We start from the raw sequence: 18917 nt of genomic DNA, 5'->3' as shown, positions 1-18917 counted from the left end.
ATGTATATACAGCAATCAAGAAAAGAAAAGGAACTAGAAAAGGAAGGAAGAATGCCTACCACCAGGGAAGGACAAAATTATGTGAAAAAGGGAGAAATGCATATTGCAATGCAAATAGCCTGGTCATTCCACTCAGACTTATTATCCCAAGTAGTTTCTAGAAACCCTCCAGCCCCCCCCCCGAAAAAAAAAACACATGATTGCTTTTCCATCATTAATAAAAGACATTTGAAGGACAAAATCCACAATGTTAGACCAGCTGTCTTAATTTATGCATTATAAGATACGGTCTAAAAGGAAAAAAATTAGTGGTACAAAATGTTTTAAAAGGACTAAAGCACTCTGTAATGAAAGATGAAGATACAATATATTTTCAATAGTTATAGCAGTGCATCATGTGATATTATTAGCCGTAAGTTCATTTAACCATTTTAGTCTTCAGAACATTCTCTGTCTGCTAAGATTATCATTAATGTTTTATAAATCAGCAATAAATGTCTTTCTGAAATCAATGATTGAGGGTTTCAAAGTGTAGTATGTATCATAAGATGAGCACAAATTGCCCATTTGTACATAGGTTCATATGTAAGTACTAAGCTAACTGCCCTTGCTGGCTATTTTAAGCCTAACAGACTTCTGTTTTTGTGCTCGAAATAACCTATCCCATTTGGATATAGATTGGCCTTACCAAATTCCATGGTCAATAATTATATATTAGCCTTAACTCATTACATCTGATTGATGCCTCCAGGTACATCTGCAGTTGCCTCCTACTGATGCCTGTAGGCTTCCAATATTGCTTGTTCATATTTGCATCAATAATTCCAAAACCATGCTATGTACAAGGTTTTAAAAGGTTTCATCTTAAAGCTTACATGATGGCAAACTCAACTGCATTAATATTTGACCAGTGGTGGCTCATCCTATTGGACTGCAGGACTGCAGCCCCCCAGCTGAAAACCAAAATAAGAAAATCCCAAAACTCACTCATGCATGAGTAGAAACTCAAATCCAGACTGCTCTTACATCAGTCTGTATTCAGAAGAAGGCATCAGTGTTACAGATGCCCCAGGAGTTTATGCGGTTACAGCTGCATAGACTGGAAGGGGATTGGACTGCAAGCTCTGCAGTCTGTGCTTGGCTTTCCAGAACGCACACATGCATGCTCGGCCCAGAAATGGAACTCTGCTGCTTGAGGAGTTATGGATCTGAATGAGGTGATATAGCTGCTTTATTGGGCTGCTTACAGAGTTATGTTTTAAATGGGAATGGCTCTGAATGGAGGAGTTATAGTTGCTTTGGGCTGACTGAAGAGAAACAGACTTTGCAATGGGGAAATGCAATGCAGGTACTGTGTGTGTGTGTGTGTGTGTGTGTGTGTGTGTGTGTGTGTGTGTGTGTGTGTGTGTGTGTGTGTGTGTGTGTGTAATGCCCCAGTTAACTATAACTGGTGGCTAGAGAGAGACCCAGGTTCAAACCCTCAACCTTAGATGCAGGTAGCAAGAACCTGAAATCCCTACCCACCATCACTTTTGAAAAGCATTCAGATTTTTGCCTCATAGTTTTGTTCTGTTCCTCATAAAATCTGTGGTTTTCTGGATTTTTAGACATTTGAATTTCAGACTTTATATTCTTCAGAAAGTACATGGTAATACAAAACATTTTATTCTAGCAATTTTCTGTGTTTATAAGATCAATATTTGAAATTTGTCCCTATTTTTTGGGCTGTATTCCCCCATTATTGGCTTTGTGCAGGTTTTTGTATACTAAGAAGTTGAGAGCTATGGTGAGAACTGAATTCACTGAATATGTTTGGGGGCTGTATTCCTCCATTATTGGCTTTGTCCAGATGTTTTGTGCAAAGAGGATGAGCACTATGGTGAGAACTGAATTCACTAAATGATAGCTATTTAAGTCTCAGTCTTGCTGTCTTTCAAGAAACAGCTGATTTGGCATAGTGTTATGTTGCTTTGACTGTGGTGCACAGGGCCCTGGGTTCAAGACTTGGCGGTGAAATGCATGTGGTAGTACAGCATTTTATTATAGCAACTTTCCAAGGTTATGCATGCAATGTTTAAAATGCGTCCCTGGTTTTTGTGCTTTTGCCCCCCCCTCCAATAAATTTTGGCATTTTCCAGATTTCTTGTGCTCATGTGTTACAAAGTTGAGAGATACTGTTGAGAGTCTTGTGGATTTTACAAGGAGCTAATAGCTTCAGGGGATGAAAAGTTTGGTGCTGCTTATGCTGAGTCAGCTTGCATTGTTAATAGTATAACAGGTAGTATACTTGTTTTCAATGTAGAAGGCTGTGGGTTCTACTCCCACAGTATATAAGTGCATTGCTGATACTGTATTGTCTTGTACTTTTAAAGGGGGTGGATGCTGCAGTCCTGAGAATGTCCTCTTTGGCAGAGATACCTAGTAACTATGAACCTATCAGTTTGCCATCCATTCCCTATTGCAATATTACTAGCTTATCATTTTTTAATGTAACATGGGCAATGTATTCCTCAAGGGCAACAGGTACTTTATTTGTAGACGAAACAATAAAATATAAAGTTGTTTGCTAGCAGCAACCTCTTCATTAGTTACAGATCTCTTTAATGTGGAATTATTTAGATGACTTTTACTTCTGCAGAGATTGTGCATATTTACTGATACTGGTGGATTGTAGTAGTTTGAGTAGACTTTTAAGATGGGAATGTTCTGAATTGGGCAGTTTTATCATTATTGGTGCATGCATTTTGTTTCATTGTTTATTGGAAAAAATGTTCAAAACAGTAAATTTAAAACACCCTCTAACAACTGTACTGTATTATACAAGGAATATAATTTAATACAATTTGGAAGGTGTATCAAAGTACACATGTATGTTTTGTGTGCAAGGGTCCTATGATTTGAAAACAGCCCAAAGTTAATCTTTATCTGCCGATGGCCAGATGTATTTTCTTTGAATGTGGGTTTCAGTGCTGTTTCAATGAATGTGAGTTTCAAGGGCAGAGAAGTTTTTATGCTAAGTCTAATTTCATTGCAAGACTGCACTGTTTTGTTTAGCAGATGTCTGTTAGTGTTTGTGCTGTAAAATCTAAAATAAAACTTTTAAATGAAATCCAAATCATTGTATAAGTAAAGTAGTATGCACATTACAGTGTTTATGGTAAATGGGGTGAAATAGCCAAGTAATGGGACATTAGAATGGCTGCAGGGGGGGGGGGGCTCATTTGACCATGATTTTGTGAGGGGGGGAAGGGCAGCAAACTCAATGACTGCCCCAGCTGAACTATAATTCTCAACTGTCCAGATTTTTACAGAATTAATAGATTTTTGCTTCTTATTTTTGGTTTGTTCCTCATAAAATTTGTGGTTTCCTGGCAAATCATTTAGGAATGAAGTCACTAAATAAGGACAAACATTGAGTTTCAGACTTCATACCCTTCAGAAAAATGCATGCTAAAGCAAGACCTGTTATTCTATCAAATGTCTAAGTTTATACAACAACAATTTTTAGTATTGTCTGTATGTCCCCCCGATATATTTGGCCTTGTCCAGATTTCCTCCGTTAAGCGGTTGAGAGGTATGCACAAATAAATCACTTTATAGAATTAGGTATATCCAAACCTCTCAAATGTCCCCAACTTTGGCTCAAAATGTTGCTCTCCCCCTAATAATCCCTCCACAAAATGGCAAATTTGAAAGAAAATGTGGAGGGTTTACAATTAAGAAATAATCGTAATGATCAGAGTTATAGATTACTTTTATTTCAGAAGTCCATGTGGATTCTCTTATTCTGTCAGCTGCTCAACTTAACAGTACTAATATTAAAAAGTGTCCCTTCTTTGACAGGTTCCCAGCTGTATTGTGTGGCTATTTTATATTTTTCAATCACATTTTTTGGTCTGTTTTTCATAAAATTGTGGTTTTATGGCAAATTAGTGGCAAATCATTAAAGACTGAAGTTACAAAATAATGACAGACATTTGAGTTTCAGATGTCATACCCTTCAGAAAATTCATATTAATGCAAGACCTACTATTCTATTATGTTTCTAAGTTTATAAGAGCAATATTTAAAAATTGTCCTTATATTTCGGCCTTTGTCGCACTTGGCTTTGTTCAGATTTCTTGCTTTGAGGTTGAGATGTATGGCAAATGTGTTAGGGCCATCACCATCAGCCAGAGACATTTCAAATTGTGGCATGCTTGTTGCAACCCACTTCCCCATGCAGTGACTCTGGATGTGTCCAAGCAAAGCAAGGAGCAGTTATGCAGTGTAAGTGAGCAGAGTACCCCCCCCCCCATCCAAAGTAGAAACAAGTACTACCGTGGCTTATTATCTGTTCTTGATTTTGCAGAATGTTCTGTTTTTCTGGCATATTTTTATATTGTTGATTTATGCTTATTATTATTTAGAAAATGCATGTGTTGCACTGCCTATTGCTCTGTGTTTGAGTAGCAAGGCTTTAATGACCATCACGTAAGCTTGTCTGAGATTGTAAGATGCAAGTAAGCTTTAATAAGCATACTGTTAAATAATTACCAACATTAAAAGCCTTTTTGTTGTTGTCATGCATAGAATATTTACACAACTCGATAACGTATAAACCTTAGGTATTGAAATGTATATGACAGTATTTGTAATAAAGGATGGGATTGCGGTATTTTCAGAAGCTCAATACATTTGTTGGAGATTTGCAGTCTTCTTTGCAGGCTTTACCAGGAAACTAAACAGAATGCCAGTCTATCGTGTGTTGTCCATAACCTGTACAGTAATCCTTTAAGCAATTTATCTTGACCTTGTTTCTTGTTTGCTGTTCATTTTTTACTTTGATCATGTTTTCCCCATGAAACAAGTAGATAGTTGTTTTCAGGCACCAGGTCTTTTTTGGATAAGAAACATTTTTACAAGTGGGGGTATCACAGAGATTGCTAATTTCAGCATGTTTCTTGGTACTTTTATAAAGCTGAATATAAAGTATAATTAGAACTGCAGTGCACGGAGAAGTGTTTTGAGCTGAGTGTTGCTTGTTTTTTTATGCTTGATTTTGACTGACATTCCAGTAATATATTTAAAAAGTAATTTATTGTTTCATGCCTCACAACCTTTTTGTTTCTATCTATATATTAAGTAAGCTGTTATGTAGCCAATGCATTGAAATATTTTTTTTTCTTCTACACTTCATTTTGTCTTGATTGGACTCTCATAATGATGGTTTGGCACACAGGGCAGTGTATTTAATTAAAGACCCATTTTTTGTGGTTTCAAGCATAGCTCCACCCTTTTCTAGTTGGTCACACCCCTTTGCATTGGACCCACCCATTCATCTGTCTCTTGCACCCCCCTTTGATTTGAAGTCACCAGCCAAAACTGTATTTGGCCTCTGTCAAGTGCAGGTAGATATATATTAACTAATGTTTTTATGATATTAATTAATATAGATATAATTTTCACATTTTTCTAAATATCTCAAGAACCAGTTAACACAGACAGAACTCCTTAGCCTAATATGAAAGCTCTCAGATACATGAATAAAATGTTGTTAACAATATGTGTGTAACTTAAGTGGTTGCCGAGCTAAGTTGTTTACAATATATTACAAATGCAATAGTAACTGTGTTTAATGTGACTTATACAATTTGATTTAAGACGTAGAACCTACAGAATACTACCACTATAAAATAGCTTGTGCTGAAAAGTTTGCCATTTATACTTCTTTCCTAACCCCTATGGCTCCAGAGATATGAGCATTTGTTTGAAATGTGAGGACATAATTTGATTCTGTCAAAAGGCTTAGGCTCCGCCCACTGGAAGTTACAGTGCAAACTTCCTGAACTCCATTAGGGTGAATGAGTTAATGAGAAGAATGGGTATAATACCACAGATAATTTGAGGAGACCCATGCATGAGATAAAACATTTAGGGGGCCACCTCTATCCATTATTCGTACAGTGGGCAGACATGGGGGAATTTTTGTGTTTCCTATCCATAGATCTAAGTTAAGCTTGAATATGGACAGGGATGAACTTTGTTTTACATACATGGGGACTCTGTTCCAGAATTAAATCTGCACAATTAATTGCATTTTCTTAAGGTACAAAAACTTTAGTAATAGGACAAAAAAATAACTTTAAAGTCTTCCAAAGAAACAGGAAAATATGTCCATGAAAGTGGCCTAGAGGGCTTTCCTGGGTGTTTTTTTCTTCTCTTACAGTATTTCAGTCACAAACACCTATAGGTCAATATCAATGAATGCTTCCAGATACATTTTTATATGATGGATCTCTGGGAATTTTGGATTTTGGTTTGCATTCAGTCATTTGCTTGAGAATTGTGGGGTATATATATTTATATTTTGAAACTTTTAATCTAGATGCTGAACCAAACAGTAAAGTAATAGACTGATTTTAGGGTTACGAATTATGTTTATACACAAAGAAACATGTTTTTCTTCATTTTAGAATTAGCATATTGACTGTGATTAATATTTGTCTGTATTTGCTTTATGTTCTGCTGTTCTTAAAATTAAGAAATATAAACAGTATCTGGACAGAGGGACAGGGGAGTCTGAATCAATTTGGATATTAAAGACACTGCATTGATCCATTTGCCTTACTCTGATTGTAAAAGTCTGCAGAGGCACCTTGAATTATCTGAGAAGCCTAAACATGATTATTTGATGAATTTTCTTGCCATTTAATTGATGCATGTTATGCATGTTCATGTTTCTGCTAAATGTGTGTTGGTCTGTATTAGTCTTTAGTATTCATTTTAATGAAGCGTCTGTTGCTGAAGCTGTCATACTGTTCTAGATGTTATATAGACAATTTGTTCTTTCTCTGGAATGGAACAAAATAATTTGATATGCTTTGGAATGATCTGAGCATTAGGGCTAGTTTTTTTTTGTCTTTTAGTATAGGAGAACAAGGTGACACTGTCCAGTTTTTGGATTCATCCATTAGTCCTGATACATCTAATTGCTGCTTCCTTAGTAGGAGTTATAGAAAAGACACCTTTGTAAACCATTATTTGCATCAAAATAGTGAACATTTTTTTTCATATGAAAAAGAGCAGAATAAGGAGGTGGTTCATAGACTGAGTAGAATATCTAGTGATGACAAAAAATTTGAGTCCAAAGTTATGATTCTTAGATGGGTATTTCTGAACAGAGGATATCAGGCTAGCATTTTAGACAGTATTATCTCTGAGGTTAAGAATATTAGATGGTTAAGTTTAAACCTATTTTGACATATGGACTGTTTGAGTTCAAAATGAAATTAATAATTATTTTACAGTAGTGATTTTCTTCTTCCAATTTCCCTTGGCACTAATATCATAAAGACATTTTTATTAGATAATAGAAAAGTGATATTAGACAAAATGGTCTGTCTATAGTTGTAGGTAACATCCTTCTTTTACTTTCAAAAGAAAGCGAAATATTAGTATGATTCTTGAAAGTCCTGCTAATAATATAACTAATTCCACAAAGGCTTATTGCTCCTATCAGTGCAATTGTCATAAATATTGTAGATTTATTGGCAAGAGCTCTAATGTTATTATTAAGCATATGAACAGACCAACCTGGACAAGGGGTAAGTTCACTTGTAATTCTAAGAGCGCAAAATACATAGCCTCTTGCAGGTTCTGCTTTAGTTTTTATGTGGGAACATTGATTCACAAACTCTCAAAAGGATTTTATGAACATTTGTCAGCCATCAAAAACAAGGACTTTAGCAAAACTGTAGTGAGACATGCCTTTTATTTAAGAAATACACTTTTTTTTATTAGGGTGTAAAAATATATTTGCTTCAATATGATTTGTATACAGAACTTGAGTGTAAGGAAGCAATATGGGAAATTCACTTGGCTGTGGACAAATTACCAGAACTCAATGACTATATTAACATTAAATGCTTTTTTAAAAGTGCAAATGCTGTAATGTAGAAAATTGTTTGTGAGAAGTAATTTTTAATGGTTTACATACCTATAAATGTTTAACATAATTGTTAAATAATGATATTTTATTGGATACTGCCTTTTTAAGATAACATCAACTTTCTATTGGACAGTGATAGTCACATGATACGATGGAGGGTTATTTAAGTTTGTATTTTGAAACAGTTGGTATATTCTGGTGAAGTTGTTGTTATTAAAAGAATAAAACCCCCTAAATATAATTCTGTTGCAAAGTTCTCCCTTTTATTTGAATTTTTTTGTAATGTATACAGCATATCTTTAAATGAGTACAGCTAGTGGTATATGAATCATGTGACACACAGGGGTTTGGGGACTTGCAAGTAAAGGCTTAATGATAAAGCAGCACTCTGTGTGCTTCATGTTTTTTAAATCCTCCATGCCTTGGCCTGACAACTTAGCAGGTACAGTCTCTTCCAAAGCAGGTCTGGCACAATTAGCTATTTCTCAGATTAAAGGGGAAATACTACATCTGCTACCATAACATATTTCTATAAATGCATTCATTTCATTTCTGAAGAAATATATTTGTACAAAAATAAAATTCAGACTATGGGCAAAAATCAGTAGTCATTCATACTGAAACAACAAAAGAAATCCAAGCAATAACAGTTCAAGCATATTAATGTTTTCTAAATAACCACGGCTGCATTTTGACAAGCTGGTTAAAATTGAGAATTGTGCTACTGATGTATATAATTTGTTTTCACATGTACTTTTCTTTGCATAGCAATGTTTTATCAGAGTTGTATATCTTGTGGTCTAAACCTTTAGTCAAATGTGTGTTTTGTCACAGTTTTGCTGTTTATGTTCCAAGATGCAGTTTTTTATATGATTCTGCTGCTGTACAATTGTTTTCTGCTCATTAAATTAATTGTTAGATAACTACTTTTTCTTGTTTGCCAATGATGATTTTTTCCTCTACTAAGCTATTTATTCACCTGTGAATTAGCATTGTGAATTTACTAGATTGCAAATTATATTTTATCTCAACTACTTATATCTTCTTTATATAGCAAAGAAGAATATAACCTGGTATAGGTGAATAATTTATGGCCATATCAGACTAAGTGAAAGATAACTGAATTAATTCTTCTTAATGATAAGATTCCTTAAGCATATTGACTCAAAACACTTGTGCCACTCGGACAGGAAAATAATTGGAACTTTTATATATGCGATTTTATCAGAGTGACAAGGCAGCAGTGCATGGCTTCTGTCTGTATTAGGCCATCTGCTTCTAATAAGCATTTTCTCCTAAGTAAAAAAAAAAAATTTCTTATGAAATGTATGGATGCACTTTCAAAGAGATAGAAATTACATAATGACATGAGAAAATATCATTCTGAACCCTCTCTCTCTCTCTTTCACACATTGCCTATGACCTTGCTTCCTGAGCTTTTCCAGCATATTTGGCATGTCATCCTGACCTTGAGACACGACATAGATGGCTTTCAGAGGCAGTTATTCAAAACATGAGGTCAACCACGATTTTCCCAGTTAACTGGAATACTATGTGCAAGATCGGCAATGAATTAGAGACAACCGTATGAGGTTTCCAGGAACTAATATTACAGAAAAGTCTGTTTATTCTTTTATTTTTTTATGTCAGTCACTCCCAATTTAATGTTATTTCTTGCAAAGTGCATCTCTACAGATAGCATGGGATAACATGGAATGTTGATCTGTGTATGTACAGTAACCTACTGCTTGGAATGTTGTTCTGTGTATGTATAGTAACCTACTATTTGCTTTCTGTTATGAACTTTGGCATCTCTCCTACAGCTTCACTAGGAAATATGCCATTTCTAATGAAAGCCTCAGGGAGTACTTGAACTTTTACAACTTTTTCACTGAAAAGGAATAAACAAAGTGCGCACATCCCTCAGTTCCTATTTAGCAACTGTAATTTGTGTAACAGAGAAGTGCACACATGCAGATTGTTTTGGTTCTGTCCTCCACTAATTTCTGCTTTTTTTTCAGCTTTAAGTCCAGTTCCTATGTTATGCAAATGGCCTTTTTTGCTATGAGAAATGCTTTAATAAGTAAAACTAGGCCAATATATAGACATACATGAAAAGCATTGTCGGCAGAAATATTGCTGGCAACCCCATTCCCCCTGAACTAAAAATGGCTATTAACATTTGTATAGTTTTCTCAGTACAACTTTTCACAGCAAGATCATATATTTAATCAGTTTACACTACACCATAAACATTTCATTACCCAGTTTCAGACAAAGCACAGGTTTCCACTCTGGAACATTACTTGCCATTTCAGCCTGTCCCACTGCATTTTTGCTGTCCAGCCAATGAGAAAGATTTATTTTTCTGCATCTCTTCTTGCACATTTTTTCCCAAGAAAACCTACTTTGGAAACTGTCATTCTTCTCGGTAATCATCTTTTTCCCAGACAGCCCCATGCCATGTGACTACCCTGTAACTATATCTCATTAATACATAGTCACTGATAAAAGCTCCCATTTCCAGTACACTTACTGAAAGGATACAAATCCTGTAAGTCCTACTTATAGGCTCCATGTGCCGTGAATAAGAGATCTCTTAACTGTTTGATTTCCTCCTCATTTGCATCTTCCTAGATAACCCTCAACCACCTTGATCTCTCCCTCTGTGCTATCCTTAACTATATTCTCAGCCTTCCTGACCAGCTTACCCATAACTACCACAAATCCTCCCCTACTTTTCGTGGAGAGGTGCATGGGATGTTGACTGCATTCAGAATTTGGCAACCTTTTCCAAAACACAGGGGATGCATCTTATTATATGACCTATAGGATGTCCATGTAATTTTATCATGTCTCCTCCCCTATCATGTCTTTCCTCAGCAACTGTCACAGTCATAGAAGAGAGAAGACATATCATTAGTAGTCATTTACCAAATGACATTGAGCAGACAGGCAAGCCAGCTTTCTCACTGTGGAAGCATCTGGTCATCTCAGCATGACACTGACTGATAGATAACATGACCCTCTTCCAATGAAATGCTGTGAGATAGTGTGCTAACACAAGACTCTGTTTCACTGGCTTTTCTGTGTTCTGTTTTCCTCCATCCCTGCCATATGTATGGTACATAGTTGTTAGCATGCTCTATATAGTCCAGTAATGGAGTGAGAGTTGATAGTGGGGCAACTGTATTTCAGTTAACTTGCTTTTTATATCCTGACCCCTCCACCTGGTGGCTGACATGCACACTTAGGTAGCTGTGATGGCAGCATGATATACATTCTACTATATACTGTACTGCCAGTCTTGTGTGACATAGGCCACTATGTAAAAGAGTTTGATAGAGACAAGCTTAATTCCCTGGCCCATATGCTTCATACAGAACACTTGACCTCCAGCAGGTGTCAACTAAGCACATACTGACAGTAGAAATGATGCATACAAATACACCAGACTATGCTTATCCATGCATAGGCTGGCCACTCTGTGCATCACACATAGGTAGCCCAAGTCATCATCATCATCATTAACATCATCATCATCATTCCCCATTTTCCTATTTTCTACATGGGCTTGAGGTGTTGTAAGAACTGTCACCATCTCACTTGATAAAATGTCACTCTCCTACCTTCTTTGACAGTCATGCCTGACTGTCAAGAGGTCTTCTCTCACACAGTCCCTCCATCTATCTGGTGGATGGTCTCATTTTCCCTCGTCTTCTTTCTGTTTTTTCTGCTCTGATGTTCTCATTTCTTTGTCTGTCCCTCAGTATGCATCCTACTACTCATCTCAGGCACTTCATCTCCATCACCTCTAGCTTCCTCAACTGCTCTGCCTTTACTGCCCAGGTTTCTGTACGATACAGTAGTACTGGTCACGCCACTGTTTTGTACTCCTTTCTTTTCATCTTATCTGGCATTCTTCAGACATGCACTATCCCTAACACTCTGTGCTATTTAGCTGTAGCCCCTCTGATTCTAGCTTTGACCTCCTCATTCAGACCTCTCTTCTCCTCAACCACCCCACCCAGATACTTGAAGCTGTTAACCTCTTCCACCATATGCCTTTCTATCTCAATATTCAGCAACTTCTGATTTCCTCCATTTACTGCCATTGCAGCCATCTTATCTGTACTCAGTTTCCTTCTGTTTGTCTTCTGTTTTGCATTCCATTACCTAGACATTGATGAAGTTCCTGCTTAGATTTGGCCTGTAATGACAGATCATCTGCATGCATCAGCTTTGTTGATCTGTCCCCTCCTATCTATTTACTAATGTAGTCCATCACCCTTATGAACTAAGCTAAACCTTGATACACACCCACTCCCATGGGAAATCCCTCTGTGAGACTGAACACTGTTTGTACTTGTGTCATTGCACTGAGTCCTTGTACATAGCCTGCTCTAATTCTACCAATGTTTTTGGGACTTTGAACCATCAAGTACTACCCAAATCAGCTTTCTTTCCAAGTCTAGGATTGCCCAGTCAGACTCTTTCTCTGTCTCTAGCTTCTTCTTAACTGTGTGCCTCACTGCAAACATCAGATTGGTTGTGCCACATCCTGATCTAAATCCAAGCTGCTCATCTCCTATCTTACTTTCTACTACTCAGCCTACTCATTCATCAGTCACTCTCTCCATGACTTTCATGCTATGTGGCTGGAGTTTGATACATCTGTACTGCACACAGTTGTGGATGCCCCCTTTGTAACTGTACACTGGCACGAGTACTCTTATTCTCCAATCATCCGTACCCTCAGGAGCCATTTATCCCCCTAACTCCTTCAACATTTTGATCATATCTGATGTGACCTCATCTGAGCCAGTTGCTTTCCCTGACTTCATTTTCCTTCTTAATTCTTCTAGGGTGGGCTTCTCTTCTTTTTTCATTATAGACAGGTGGGTTCCTCTTCTTCTTTCATTGTAGACAGTATCTGGGGCTGTACATCATCTCTGGAGTTTTCTTCATTCAGAATCTACTGAAAGTATTCCTTCCATCTGCCTTTGATGTCAGGTGGACTGGTGAGCAGGTTGTTGCCATGAAGACTGCATGATGTCATTATCTTTATGTTTTTGCTTTGCAACCTGACAATGTTTCTTTGTACTATCTACTGATTCATATTCTAGATGCCAGTACAGTACCTCTGGTGCCTTTTTCTTAGCTATTGCAGTTGCTATTTTAATCTCTTTGTTAAGCAAACAGTATTCCTTCTTAGCCTGGCCTGTCTTTTCTATCTTCCACTTTTCTTTTCAATCCTTCTTTCTTTTGATGACGTCCCTCCGCCAGCTTTTCTTACGTACCTTATTCCCATACCTGGATCAATTGGATATCTGTTCTAATGTACTCACACATGCTGCTTGGAGGTGCTGCCATTCTTTCTCAACTCCATGTATTTGCTCTTTGTCTTGAGATGCTAGATCCATGAATATTTCATTGCACTCCTGTACTTTCTCTCCAGCCAACTTCCATGTCTTCAGCCTAGTCTCTGATGACATCAGTGCCTTCTCTGGATATGGCGTGCAGCTTATTATGGTAATCAGGGTTTATGTTATGGGCCAACTGTTTCACTGGAGATGACTTTGCAGTCAATGATTCTAAACAGTACCCTTTCCTTAATAGGAGGAAGTCAAGTTATGGGCCCCAAAGTTTTTTTTTACAAATGGAATGAAAATTACAGGACCAACAGCAGGAGGGGGAGATATTAAATATTTCTTTAAATAATGAATTGATTCTTTGTAATGCTAATTTTGTATTATGTGTACCAAACATTATTCATAACGAGAAAGGATACTTTAAGATTTACAACTCTAGTGACTACCTAATTGGACGTGAACATGCACATTTGCTGACCAATGGTTTAACATTTGTACCTTCAGTTAGTTCCAGGATTGAAGACGTTGTTATTGATTTGAGTTGCTTTTGAGAAAACTTAATTTTAAGTTAATTTTTGGATCAAATGAGGTTAATTTTGTGAAGAATGTTATGTATGGGAAGAGTTTATACAACCCCTATTACACTGATGATTTTGTCTGAAAAACTATACAAATTTGACTTTGTCAATTTTAAATATGAGGGTGGGGAATTTACAATGCAATGTGACACCCTCTGAACATCGTTTATTAAAAGAACTATGCCAGAAAAGGGACTTGAGATTTATGAAACCTGACAAAGGTGGGGGGTAGCAATCATGTTCAGGATCGAATATGTGCACAAAATGAATTTACTTTTGAATGAAAGTTTTTATGAAGAATCTTCAGTCAATTGTGTCATTATTTCATATATGAAAATCAAATGTTAAATGATGTAGTTGACCAAGGCCAGATTTCCCATGAAGCTTTGTATTTTTTGGATGCCCAGCACCCCACAGTTCGATCAGTCTTTGGGACTCCAAAGAGACAGAAGTGTGGTGAGAACTCCCCTCCCTTGAATACAATTGTTAATTCAGGAAAATCAAAACTTCACCCCTTGACAAAGTATATTGATTTCACACTTAGACACTTGAACCTTTTATTTATTTGTGTAAAGATATGTGGGATTTAGAGAAGTGTTTTTTACTGAAGGCCTTTGTTTCCTTGCTATTGATGTTGTTAACCTATTTAATGTCATCACTCATGACATTGGCTTAGATTGATTTCAAGAGTTTTTATTTGAATCAACTACATTTTCACCAAATAAAATTCAAGTACTTGTGTCACTGATGGAGTTAGTTTTAAAAAACAACTTTATTATTTTTTTTGAGGAGCAAAATTACTTGCAGATGAAGGAAGTAGCAATGGGAGCCATATGTGCCCCAGTGTTTGCTAACATTATTGTGATTCAATGAGACAAAAAGTTTATATTCAACCAGTATAGCCAATATTGGATTAAGTATACCTGTTTTTTAGATGACATTTTTATAGTATGGAAAACTATATGAAAGGTATGTATGAGTTCATAACTACTTATGCATATGATATGAACAAGATTAACTATTTAGACATTGAAATTGCTAAAGATTTTAGGAGGAAAATGTTTATAACTAACATTTACAGGAAACCTACTTATTCAAATTATATTTCATTTTAGTAGCTGTCATCCCTTTCATGAAAACCGAGGTAAAGTTAAGGGCCAGTTCATACACCTGGTGAGGATGGTCTCTGATGACAATCTATTTTTAAAAGAATCGATAACTTATTTAAGATGTTTTTAGCCAGCTGGTACCCAAGTCACTTAGTTCAAGATAAATGAATGAAGTAGCACTTAAAAGGAAGGAGAGCATTTTTTGTCATCTTATGCAGTCCAATGGGGTGTGTGTTCCCAACAATCTTAATATTAACACAAAGGGAGGGGGTTCCACTGCTTATTTAGCCTCCTTCATCAAGACTTGCACTATTGAACACCTTGATATTGGGGAGGTCTTAGTTAAAACTGGAGAATTTTCACCAGTTATAACAAAATAATGGACAAACTAGGAGACAAGCCCCATGTTGTTTTTAGAAGGGGTAGGACTATCAAAAATCTCTTACAAATTGGTGATTATTTTCATTTCAGTGGCAACAGTAGAAAGTCATGTGTATTTTGTCCCCAGTACAAGTTTAGTTTGAAGATTGCCCAGATAAAAATAACTAAACTAAATAAAGAAACCCCTTTTTGTTGTACCTGCAACTCCATGGGGTTGGTTTATCTTGATAAATGCCAGCAATGTACATCTTTTTTTTATGTGGGAAAAAGAGAGAACATATAGCTTTCTTTTCTTTGGGGTTGATAGAGTAGAAAAAATCCATGGGGGGAAGGTCTTTGGCCTGAATTGATTCAGCTTAGAGAGTTAACTTGGCAGATTAGGCTGAATGTCCATACTTATCCTGGCCTAAAATGAATCTTTATCTTTTGATAGTGTATTAAAATTATGGTCATATTTGGTTTGAACAGGTATCCAGACTTTTTAGTGAAGTGTGATTTAGGATTTGCTGCTTAAGCAAATATGGATTTTATTAATGTTGTTCATATATGCTGGAGTATCTTTTTAAATCAGTAGTATGTTTTTATTGTCTGAAATGGGCCTATGATTTGAACAGGAAGTTTAAATCTTTGTTCTATCTAAGTATGTCATGCTGATGAAGTCACTAGTTATATTCTTATGAAAGTGCTTAATTTTTTGCATGATTAAATTCGACACCGTAAAACACCACTGCCAATCATGAGCAAACAAGGTGATCTGCTGTGGTGACCCCTAACTGAGAAAAGCCGAAAGATAGAGAGAGAGACTGTGTGCGGTTTGCTGAATTGGGAATGAGTGGTGAAACAATAGTATATCAGCCACCACACCCTTACTTAAAGTAGTACTTCAAAGCCCCTCTTGTTTTCTCCATTTTTGTAAATAAGCTTACACTTGACCTTCCCCAACTTCCAATCATACAGTATACTGATGGCATGGTTATCTTCTGCTCCAAACACACAACCCACTCAGTTCAACATTATCTACAAAAAGATTTCCTCTCCTTTACTAACTGGCACAGTAACAAAAACTATTACTTAACTCCTCAAAAACGAAAACTATGCTCTTTGAAACCTCTATTAAAAGCAAAACACTTATTTTTCCTCAAAATGCTTTTATTCATTTTATAACATTATCCCCTGGATTCAGCAAGCTCTGCATGGCGTGCAGGAATAGTGCAAGAGCTCCTAGAGGCAATATGGTTGCCATGCGATCCAGGAATAAGCTCCAGGGATGTGCATGAGTGCTCCTGCACTATTCCTGCATGGACACAGCTCCTGTATGCAAGTTACCCCATTTGCAGGTGAAAACCATGTAAATGAAGAGAATTTGAGATCCAGGAAGCTGTCAGCTGGCCGTGCAGGACTAGTGTAGTGTGCAGAAATGTACTCGGTTAGTAACTGAGTACATTTGTGCAAACTACAAATTGGAGCCATGACAGCTCCAAATAAAGGGTGTAAAGTATGTGTAAAGCATGCCAATGGCCACATATATGGCCATTGGCATGGAAAACAGTCGGCCAAAAAAAAATGCTTTTATTTTTTTAGCTGATTTTGGCTGTTTAAGTATAGGGCAGCGAGGTGCAAATGTGATCGGTCCGAAAATAAAAAAAAAAAACTGAAATAAGCATTTTAACCAAAATCACTATTTTGCCATTATACTCAATGGCAGGCAGAAGTCAACATGGCCAGTGAATAGTGGTTGCTAAGAGGGAAGGCTCAGTGTGGGACCTGTAACTACGCATTAGCAGGCAATCCTATGCAAATGAGGGGAATGATACTTAATCCCAGATTTCCCCTCAATGCTAGCCAGTATCCAACCATGTAAGTGCAGGAATAGCATGGTTCAAGCCTAAGAGTTTGCTGACATCATAGAATGTGTCAGACAAACTGTAATCTTATTGGTGCCCTCTGGCTTTGTGTTTGCCCTTAGCTTAGCAGAGCTAAGCAATGGGGTGTGTTTCCTGCTGCCTAGCACTCTTTACATTGCCTAAGTGGGTGTGCATGCCACGCATCAGGTTTTAAATGAAAAAAAAAAAGAAGTAAACCAGAAAATAGCAGCTCTGTGCACATTTGAGCACTGTGTTTGCGCGGCATGCCCCGAGCTTAAACAGGAAGGCAATGGGAAGGGAAAACAGCAGTAGGAAGGTAATCAAGGAGAACTAGCATAGCTGGCAGGTGAAATGTATCAGAATCAGCCAATTACACAGGCAGCAGCCCAGCCCACCACACTAATATCAACTATGCAAACACCTTTCCTCTGGTATTTCCCACATACTCTACACCACTGGTGTACACAAGCAGGGAAATTTTAACAAACAAAAGCAACAAAATGATAGGGGCTGTAGCAGCTATCATACATCAACATGTGGATTAGGCTGAAGTTGGTGAGAATGAGAATGTTGTCGACCAACCCACAGTGAGGAGATGGAGAAGAGTGTACAGATGCAGGGTAACCTACCAGGGGCTACATGAGCTGGAGATAGTGGAGCACTATAGGGTGGACAGGGACCTCCTACAGTAAATTGTTGAGCTGTGCTGGCCATGCCTGACACACAGAACTAACAGAGGGGAACCCATCCCAGTGGACACCAAGGTATGTGTAGGCCTAAGAATACTAGCCACAGGTACCTTTCAAAGGCCAACTGGGGATATCATGTGGATTTCACAGGCATCAGCATCCAGGGTACTCCAGAAGTTCCTGGATGCTATGTCAGCACATGCCAGTGAGCACGTATATTTCCACAACACCCCATGAGGCGTTGGCCAGCAATATGTGTCTCTTCAACCAAATAGCAGAATACCCTGAGGTAGTGGGTGCTATAGACTGCACACACATACACATCAAAGCACCACCCGGTGAGCAGGGTAGGGTCTACATCAACCACAAGGGCTTCCCCTACATCAACTGCCAAGTCGTGTGTGATGCCCAGTGCATTATAATGAATATGTGTGCCGGCTGCCCTGGAAGCTATCACGACTCCCACATCTGGCATCTGATGCAGATGTACCAGAGATTTGCCAATGGGGACATTCCTTACAGTCACCTAGTGGGGGATACTGGTTACGCACTGAAGCCATGACTGATGACACCCATCAGAAATGCACATACACCCAAACAAGAACTCCAAAATGAGGCACACGCAAAGACCAGAATCATAATAGAGCATGTGTTTGGGATGCTCAAGTCATGGTTCTGGTGCCTGGACACATCCGATGGAGCCTTGCAGTACTCACCAGCTACATGTACCCAAATTGTCATCGTATGTGCCATGCTACACAATACAATCCTGCGGAAACAGCTGCAGCAGGAACAGCATGGGGCAGGGCCACACAGCTCCCCACCATTGCCAATGCCTGCACAGACACAGAGTGACTCAGAGGAGGAACAACCTGAGCCTGCCCCAGTAGGCAGAAGGAGGCATGCCCAGTATCCCCTGGCTTGGCAAAGAGGCAACACATAGCACATACACTGACACAGGGAATGACACCTCTCTCTGACTCGCACATACAG

Source organism: Protopterus annectens, chromosome 2.part2 (assembly GCF_019279795.1).
Source record: "Protopterus annectens isolate FY-2018-M chromosome 2.part2, PAN1.0, whole genome shotgun sequence".
In the NCBI taxonomy this organism is placed as follows: domain Eukaryota; kingdom Metazoa; phylum Chordata; order Ceratodontiformes; family Protopteridae; genus Protopterus; species Protopterus annectens.
The sequence above is the reverse complement of the archived record's forward strand: the minus strand, read 5'-3'. Positions refer to the sequence as shown.